The 9,496-nt window shown below is 35.1% G+C and overlaps 2 non-coding genes across 2 annotated transcripts; both read left to right on the forward strand.

Annotated features, from left to right (window-relative positions):
• The first annotated feature begins 258 nt into the window (after positions 1-258).
• TRNAS-ACU (transfer RNA serine (anticodon ACU)) lies at positions 259-332 on the forward strand. The gene has a single exon. It is a non-coding gene; the product is annotated as a tRNA-Ser (tRNA).
• A 4,588-nt stretch (positions 333-4,920) lies between these two features.
• On the forward strand, positions 4,921-4,994 carry TRNAS-ACU (transfer RNA serine (anticodon ACU)). Its single transcript has one exon. It is a non-coding gene; the product is annotated as a tRNA-Ser (tRNA).
• The last annotated feature ends 4,502 nt before the right edge of the window (positions 4,995-9,496 follow it).

Raw genomic sequence — 9,496 nt, forward strand, 5'->3', positions numbered from 1 at the left:
GCAAAGGATAGTTTCAATCTGCCTACCTCTGGGTTATGGGCCCAGCATGCTTCCATTGCAGTACTCTGCTGCACATGTAAGTGCAAGAGATCCTGAAGCACTCACTCATCATGGGAAAGTACCAATGTGTTTCTTGGTTGGTTGATGGGAGAAACATCTTACAAAAACTCTCCAGATTATTGACTTTTTAAAGTTTTTCTAGGAAACGTTCTAGATGTATGCTTATTAGCCTTTGTCAGGATGTACTTTTTACAAAGTGTCTCTGTGGCGCAATCGGTTAGTGTGTCTGGCTACTAACCAAAAGGTTGGTGGTTCAATCCCACCCAGGGACGTAATTGACATTGTTATCAGATTTTGGTGATCTTTAAGTAGACAAGTCAAAATTTCAAACCCCCTGTTATGGTGTAGGGTACCTGGCCTTCTCTGATGTAATCAGAGTTAGATTTGATTCAGTGATTTTATAAAAACAGATAGGAAGCACAATTTAGCAGTGGGTTGCAGAGAAAAAGAAATATGCTGGCAAAAAAAATCCAATTGAGTGATTAAACAGCTCTTCATTTTCTGGCTTTATTTTTATGCTAACAAATTTGTTCTCTGAAAAGTGTCCACAAAGCCAAGTCTCTGATTAACACCTTTGTAGGGATCGTTTTTCACCTATTACTAAATTAAACTTGCTTCATTGGAAAGGCAGCAAGATGCATCCTCATTTCAATTTCTACTGAAATAATACAGGTTGACACCAGGAAACATTAACGCCACTGCATCCTTGCTGCTTTCTCATGTGGAAGTCTGTTTAATGTGAAAACAAGGTGATATCTAATTAGCACACAGGTAAGGAATTAAGAAAATCTTTATTTAAGGGTGAAGATGTTTCTCACAAAATCGTTGCCCCAATGCATCATTGAAATTCAAGCTGGAAAGATGATTTTAATATATCACTTGTACATTTTGTATTGCTCTTCTGGTGACAATGTAGTTTGTTTTTGTCAATTACCCTTTTAATAATAGGGTAAAGAAAATTAAGTGGATTTTTTAAAGAAAACTATACTGTCAATATACTATTCAAACAAATTAAAATGGTAAAAGTTATTGTACTTCAAGTAAAAATAAAAGAGCAAAAATATCAATCCCAGTTTTGATTACTTAAATTAACAAAAAAAATGCATATAGCAAAGGATAGTTTCAATCTGCCTACCTCTGGGTTATGGGCCCAGCATGCTTCCATTGCAGTACTCTGCTGCACATGTAAGTGCAAGAGATCCTGAAGCACTCACTCATCATGGGAAAGTACCAATGTGTTTCTTCATTGGTTGATGGAAGAAACATCTTACAAAAACTCTCCAGATTATTGACTCTTTAAAGATTTTCTAGGATACGTTCTAGATGTATGCTTATTAGACTTTGTCAGTATGTACTTTTTGCAAAGTGTCTCTGTGGCGCAATCGGTTAGTATGTCCGGCTACTATCAAAAAGGTTGGTGGTTCAATCCCAACCAGGGACATAATTGACCTTGTTATCAGATTTTGGTGATCTTTAAGTAGACAAGTCAAAATTTCAAACCCCCTGTTATGGTGTAGGGTACCTGGCCTTCTCTGATGTAATCAGAGTTAGATTTGATTCAGTGATTTTATAAAAACAGCTAGGAAGCACAATTTAGCAGTGGGTTGCAGAGAAAAAGAAATATGCTGGCAAAAAAAATCCAATTGAGTGATTAAACAGCTCTTCATTTTCTGGCTTTATTTTTATGCTAACAAATTTGTTCTCTGAAAAGTGTCCACAAAGCCAAGTCTCTGATTAACACCTTTGTAGGGATGGTTTGTCACCTATTACTAAATTAAACTTGCTTCATTGGAAAGGCAGCAAGATGCATCCTCATTTCAATGTCTACTGAAATAATACAGGTTGACACCAGGAAACATTAACGCCACTGTATCCTTGCTGCTTTCTCATGTGGAAGTCTGTTTAATGTGAAAACAAGGTGATATCTAATTAGCACACAGGTAAGGAATTAAGAAAATCTTTATTTAAGGGTGAAGATGTTTCTCACAAAATCGTTGCCCCAATGCATCATTGAAATTCAAGCTGGAAAGATGATTTTAATATATCACTTGTACATTTTGTATTGCTCTTCTGGTGACAATGTAGTTTGTTTTTGTCAATTACCATTTTAATAATAGGGTAAAGAAAATTAAGTGGATTTTTGAAAGAAAACAATACTGTCAATATACTATTAAAACAAATTAAAATGGTAAAAGTTATTGTACTTTAAGTAAACATAAAAGAGCCAAAATATCAATCCCAGTTTTGGATTACTTTAACAAAAAAAAATGCATATAGCAGAGGATAGTTTCAATCTGCCTACCGTTGGGTTATGGGCCCAGCATGCTTCCATTGCTGTACTCTGCTGCACATGTAAGTGCAAGAGATCCTGAAGCACTCACTCATCATGGGAAAGTACCAATGTGTTTCTTCGTTGGTTGATGGAAGAAACATCTTACAAAAACTCTCCAGATTATTGACTTTTTAAAGTTTTTCTAGGAAACGTTTTAGATGAATGCTTATTAGCCTTTGTCAGTACGGACTTTTGCAAAGTGTCTCTGTGGCGCAATCAGTTAGTGTGCATGGCTATTAACCAAAAGGTTGGTGGTTCAATCCCACCCAGGGACGTATTTGACCTTGTTATCAGATTTTGGTGATCTTTAAGTAGACAAGTCAAAATTTCAAACCCCCTGTTCTGGTGTAGGGTACGTGGCCTTCTCTGATGGAGTTAGATTTGATTCAGTGATTTTAGAAAAACAGCTAGGAAGCACAATTTAGCAGTGGGTTGCAGAGAAAAAGAAATATGCTGGCAAAAAAAATCCAATTGAGTGATTAAACAGCTCTTAATTTTCTGGCTTTATTTTTATGCTAACAAATTTGTTCTCTGAAAAGTGTCCACAAAGCCAAGTCTCTGATTAACACCTTTGTAAGGATGGTTTTTAACCTATTACTAAATTAAACTTGCTTCATTGGAAAGGCAGCAAGATGCATCCTCATTTCAATGTCTACTGAAATAATACAGGTTGACACCAGGAAACATTAACGCCACTGCATCCTTGCTGCTTTCTCATGTGGAAGTCTGTTTAATGTGAAAACAAGGTGATATCTAATTAGCACACAGGTAAGGAATTAAGAAAATCTTTATTTAAGGGTGAAAATGTTTCTCACAAAATCGTTGCCCCAATGCATCATTGAAATTCAAGCTGGAAAGATGATTTTAATATATCACTTGTACATTTTGTATTGCTCTTCTGGTGACAATGTAGTTTGTTTTTGTCAATTACCATTTTAATAATAGGGTAAAAAAAATTAAGTGGATTTTTGAAAGAAAACAATACTGTCAATATACTATTAAAACAAATTAAAATGGTAAAAGTTATTGTACTGTAAGTAAAAATAAAAGAGCCAACATATCAATCCCAGTTTTGGATTACTTTAATTAACAAAAAAAAATGCATATAGCAGAGGATAGTTTCAATCTGCCTACCGTTGGGTTATGGGCCCAGCATGCTTCCATTGCTGTACTCTGCTGCACATGTAAGTGCAAGAGATCCTGAAGCACTCACTCATCATGGGAAAGTACCAATGTGTTTCTTCGTTGGTTGATGGAAGAAACATCTTACAAAAACTCTCCAGATTATTGACTTTTTAAAGTTTTTCTAGGAAACGTTTTAGATGAATGCTTATTAGCCTTTGTCAGTATGGACTTTTGCAAAGTGTCTCTGTGGCGCAATCAGTTAGTGTGCATGGCTATTAACCAAAAGGTTGGTGGTTCAATCCCACCCAGGGACGTATTTGACCTTGTTATCAGATTTTGGTGATCTTTAAGTAGACAAGTCAAAATTTCAAACCCCCTGTTCTGGTGTAGGGTACGTGGCCTTCTCTGATGGAGTTAGATTTGATTCAGTGATTTTAGAAAAACAGCTAGGAAGCACAATTTAGCAGTGGGTTGCAGAGAAAAAGAAATATGCTGGCAAAAAAAATCCAATTGAGTGATTAAACAGCTCTTAATTTTCTGGCTTTATTTTTATGCTAACAAATTTGTTCTCTGAAAAGTGTCCACAAAGCCAAGTCTCTGATTAACACCTTTGTAAGGATGGTTTTTAACCTATTACTAAATTAAACTTGCTTCATTGGAAAGGCAGCAAGATGCATCCTCATTTCAATGTCTACTGAAATAATACAGGTTGACACCAGGAAACATTAACGCCACTGCATCCTTGCTGCTTTCTCATGTGGAAGTCTGTTTAATGTGAAAACAAGGTGATATCTAATTAGCACACAGGTAAGGAATTAAGAAAATCTTTATTTAAGGGTGAAAATGTTTCTCACAAAATCGTTGCCCCAATGCATCATTGAAATTCAAGCTGGAAAGATGATTTTAATATATCACTTGTACATTTTGTATTGCTCTTCTGGTGACAATGTAGTTTGTTTTTGTCAATTACCATTTTAATAATAGGGTAAAAAAAATTAAGTGGATTTTTGAAAGAAAACAATACTGTCAATATACTATTAAAACAAATTAAAATGGTAAAAGTTATTGTACTTTAAGTAAAAATAAAAGAGCAAAAATATCAATCCCAGTTTTGATTACTTAAATTAACAAAAAAAATGCATATAGCAAAGGATAGTTTCAATCTGCCTACCTCTGGGTTATGGGCCCAGCATGCTTCCATTGCAGTACTCTGCTGCACATGTAAGTGCAAGAGATCCTGAAGCACTCACTCATCATGGGAAAGTACCAATGTGTTTCTTGGTTGGTTGATGGGAGAAACATCTTACAAAAACTCTCCAGATTATTGACTTTTTAAAGTTTTTCTAGGAAACGTTCTAGATGTATGCTTATTAGCCTTTGTCAGGATGTACTTTTTACAAAGTGTCTCTGTGGCGCAATCGGTTAGTGTGTCTGGCTACTAACCAAAAGGTTGGTGGTTCAATCCCACCCAGGGACGTAATTGACATTGTTATCAGATTTTGGTGATCTTTAAGTAGACAAGTCAAAATTTCAAACCCCCTGTTATGGTGTAGGGTACCTGGCCTTCTCTGATGTAATCAGAGTTAGATTTGATTCAGTGATTTTATAAAAACAGATAGGAAGCACAATTTAGCAGTGGGTTGCAGAGAAAAAGAAATATGTTGGCAAAAAAAATCCAATTGAGTGATTAAACAGCTCTTCATTTTCTGGCTTTATTTTTATGCTAACAAATTTGTTCTCTGAAAAGTGTCCACAAAGCCAAGTCTCTGATTAACACCTTTGTAGGGATCGTTTTTCACCTATTACTAAATTAAACTTGCTTCATTGGAAAGGCAGCAAGATGCATCCTCATTTCAATTTCTACTGAAATAATACAGGTTGACACCAGGAAACATTAACGCCACTGCATCCTTGCTGCTTTCTCATGTGGAAGTCTGTTTAATGTGAAAACAAGGTGATATCTAATTAGCACACAGGTAAGGAATTAAGAAAATCTTTATTTAAGGGTGAAGATGTTTCTCACAAAATCGTTGCCCCAATGCATCATTGAAATTCAAGCTGGAAAGATGATTTTAATATATCACTTGTACATTTTGTATTGCTCTTCTGGTGACAATGTAGTTTGTTTTTGTCAATTACCCTTTTAATAATAGGGTAAAGAAAATTAAGTGGATTTTTTAAAGAAAACTATACTGTCAATATACTATTCAAACAAATTAAAATGGTAAAAGTTATTGTACTTCAAGTAAAAATAAAAGAGCAAAAATATCAATCCCAGTTTTGATTACTTAAATTAACAAAAAAAATGCATATAGCAAAGGATAGTTTCAATCTGCCTACCTCTGGGTTATGGGCCCAGCATGCTTCCATTGCAGTACTCTGCTGCACATGTACGTGCAAGAGATCCTGAAGCACTCACTCATCATGGGAAAGTACCAATGTGTTTCTTCATTGGTTGATGGAAGAAACATCTTACAAAAACTCTCCAGATTATTGACTCTTTAAAGATTTTCTAGGATACGTTCTAGATGTATGCTTATTAGACTTTGTCAGTATGTACTTTTTGCAAAGTGTCTCTGTGGCGCAATCGGTTAGTATGTCCGGCTACTATCAAAAAGGTTGGTGGTTCAATCCCAACCAGGGACATAATTGACCTTGTTATCAGATTTTGGTGATCTTTAAGTAGACAAGTCAAAATTTCAAACCCCCTGTTATGGTGTAGGGTACCTGGCCTTCTCTGATGTAATCAGAGTTAGATTTGATTCAGTGATTTTATAAAAACAGCTAGGAAGCACAATTTAGCAGTGGGTTGCAGAGAAAAAGAAATATGCTGGCAAAAAAAATCCAATTGAGTGATTAAACAGCTCTTCATTTTCTGGCTTTATTTTTATGCTAACAAATTTGTTCTTTGAAAAGTGTCCACAAAGCCAAGTCTCTGATTAACACCTTTGTAGGGATGGTTTTTCACCTATTACTAAATTAAACTTGCTTCATTGGAAAGGCAGCAAGATGCATCCTCATTTCAATGTCTACTGAAATAATACAGGTTGACACCAGGAAACATTAACGCCACTGTATCCTTGCTGCTTTCTCATGTGGAAGTCTGTTTAATGTGAAAACAAGGTGATATCTAATTAGCACACAGGTAAGGAATTAAGAAAATCTTTATTTAAGGGTGAAGATGTTTCTCACAAAATCGTTGCCCCAATGCATCATTGAAATTCAAGCTGGAAAGATGATTTTAATATATCACTTGTACATTTTGTATTGCTCTTCTGGTGACAATGTAGTTTGTTTTTGTCAATTACCATTTTAATAATAGGGTAAAGAAAATTAAGTGGATTTTTGAAAGAAAACAATACTGTCAATATACTATTAAAACAAATTAAAATGGTAAAAGTTATTGTACTTTAAGTAAAAATAAAAGAGCCAAAATATCAATCCCAGTTTTGGATTACTTTAACAAAAAAAAATGCATATAGCAGAGGATAGTTTCAATCTGCCTACCGTTGGGTTATGGGCCCAGCATGCTTCCATTGCTGTACTCTGCTGCACATGTAAGTGCAAGAGATCCTGAAGCACTCACTCATCATGGGAAAGTACCAATGTGTTTCTTCGTTGGTTGATGGAAGAAACATCTTACAAAAACTCTCCAGATTATTGACTTTTTAAAGTTTTTCTAGGAAACGTTTTAGATGAATGCTTATTAGCCTTTGTCAGTATGGACTTTTGCAAAGTGTCTCTGTGGCGCAATCAGTTAGTGTGCATGGCTATTAACCAAAAGGTTGGTGGTTCAATCCCACCCAGGGACGTATTTGACCTTGTTATCAGATTTTGGTGATCTTTAAGTAGACAAGTCAAAATTTCAAACCCCCTGTTCTGGTGTAGGGTACGTGGCCTTCTCTGATGGAGTTAGATTTGATTCAGTGATTTTAGAAAAACAGCTAGGAAGCACAATTTAGCAGTGGGTTGCAGAGAAAAAGAAATATGCTGGCAAAAAAAATCCAATTGAGTGATTAAACAGCTCTTAATTTTCTGGCTTTATTTTTATGCTAACAAATTTGTTCTCTGAAAAGTGTCCACAAAGCCAAGTCTCTGATTAACACCTTTGTAAGGATGGTTTTTAACCTATTACTAAATTAAACTTGCTTCATTGGAAAGGCAGCAAGATGCATCCTCATTTCAATGTCTACTGAAATAATACAGGTTGACACCAGGAAACATTAACGCCACTGCATCCTTGCTGCTTTCTCATGTGGAAGTCTGTTTAATGTGAAAACAAGGTGATATCTAATTAGCACACAGGTAAGGAATTAAGAAAATCTTTATTTAAGGGTGAAAATGTTTCTCACAAAATCGTTGCCCCAATGCATCATTGAAATTCAAGCTGGAAAGATGATTTTAATATATCACTTGTACATTTTGTATTGCTCTTCTGGTGACAATGTAGTTTGTTTTTGTCAATTACCATTTTAATAATAGGGTAAAAAAAATTAAGTGGATTTTTGAAAGAAAACAATACTGTCAATATACTATTAAAACAAATTAAAATGGTAAAAGTTATTGTACTGTAAGTAAAAATAAAAGAGCCAACATATCAATCCCAGTTTTGGATTACTTTAATTAACAAAAAAAAATGCATATAGCAGAGGATAGTTTCAATCTGCCTACCTCTGGGTTATGTGCCCAGCATGCTTCCATTGCTGTACTCTGCTGCACATGTAAGTGCAATAGATCCTGAAGCACTCACTCATCCTGGGAAAGTACCAATGTGTTTCTTCGTTGGTTGATGGATGAAACATCTTACAAAAACTCTCCAGATTATTGACATTTTAAAGTTTTTCTAGGAAACGTTTTAGATGAATGCTTATTAGCCTTTGTCAGTATGTACTTTTGCAAAGTGTCTCTGTGGCGCAATCAGTTAATGTGTATAGCTACTAACCAAAAGGTTGGTGGGTCAATCCCACCCAGGGACGTAATTGACCTTGTTATCAGATTTTGGTGATCTTTAAGTAGACAAGTCAAAATTTCAAACCCCCTCTTATGGTGTAGGGTACCTGGCCTTCTCTGATGTAATCAGAGTTAGATTTGATTCAGTGATTTTATAACAACAGCTAGGAAGCACAATTTAGCAGTGGGTTGCAGAGAAAAAGAAATATGCTGGCAAAAAAATCCAATTGAGTGATTAAACAGCTCTTCATTTTCTGGCTTTATTTTTATGCTAACAAATTTGTTCTCTGAAAAGTGTCCACAAAGCCAAGTCTCTGATTAACACCTTTGTAAGGATGGTTTTTCACCTATTACTAAATTAAACTTGCTTCATTGGAAAGGCAGCAAGATGCATCCTCATTTCAATGTCTACTGAAATAATACAGGTTGACACCAGGAAACATTAACGCCACTGCATCCTTGCTGCTTTCTCATGTGGAAGTCTGTTTAATGTGAAAACAAGGTGATATCTAATTAGCACACAGGTAAGGAATTAAGAAAATCTTTATTTAATGGTGAAAATGTTTCTCACAAAATCGTTGCCCCAATGCATCATTGAAATTCAAGCTGGAAAGATGATTTTAATTTATCACTTATAGATTTTGTATTGCTCTTCTGGTGACAATGTAGTTTGTTTTTGTCAATTACCATTTTAATAATAGGGTAAAGAAAATTAAGTGGATTTTTAAAAGAAAACAATACTTTCAATATACTATTAAAACAAATTAAAATAGTAAAAGTTATTGTACTTTAATGAAAAATAAAAGAGCTAAAATATCAATCCCAGTTTTGGATTACTTTAATTAAAAAAAAATACATATAGCAGAGGATAGTTTTAATCTGCCTACCTCTGGGTTATGGGCCCAGCATGCTTCCATTGCAGTACTCTGCTGCACATGTAAGTGCAAGCGATCCTGAAGCACTCACTCATCATGGGAAAGTACCAATGTGTTTCTTCGTTGGTTGATCTAAGAAACATCTTACAAAAAC

Source organism: Pseudophryne corroboree, chromosome 3 (genome assembly GCF_028390025.1).
Source record: "Pseudophryne corroboree isolate aPseCor3 chromosome 3, aPseCor3.hap2, whole genome shotgun sequence".
NCBI lineage: Eukaryota > Metazoa > Chordata > Amphibia > Anura > Myobatrachidae > Pseudophryne > Pseudophryne corroboree.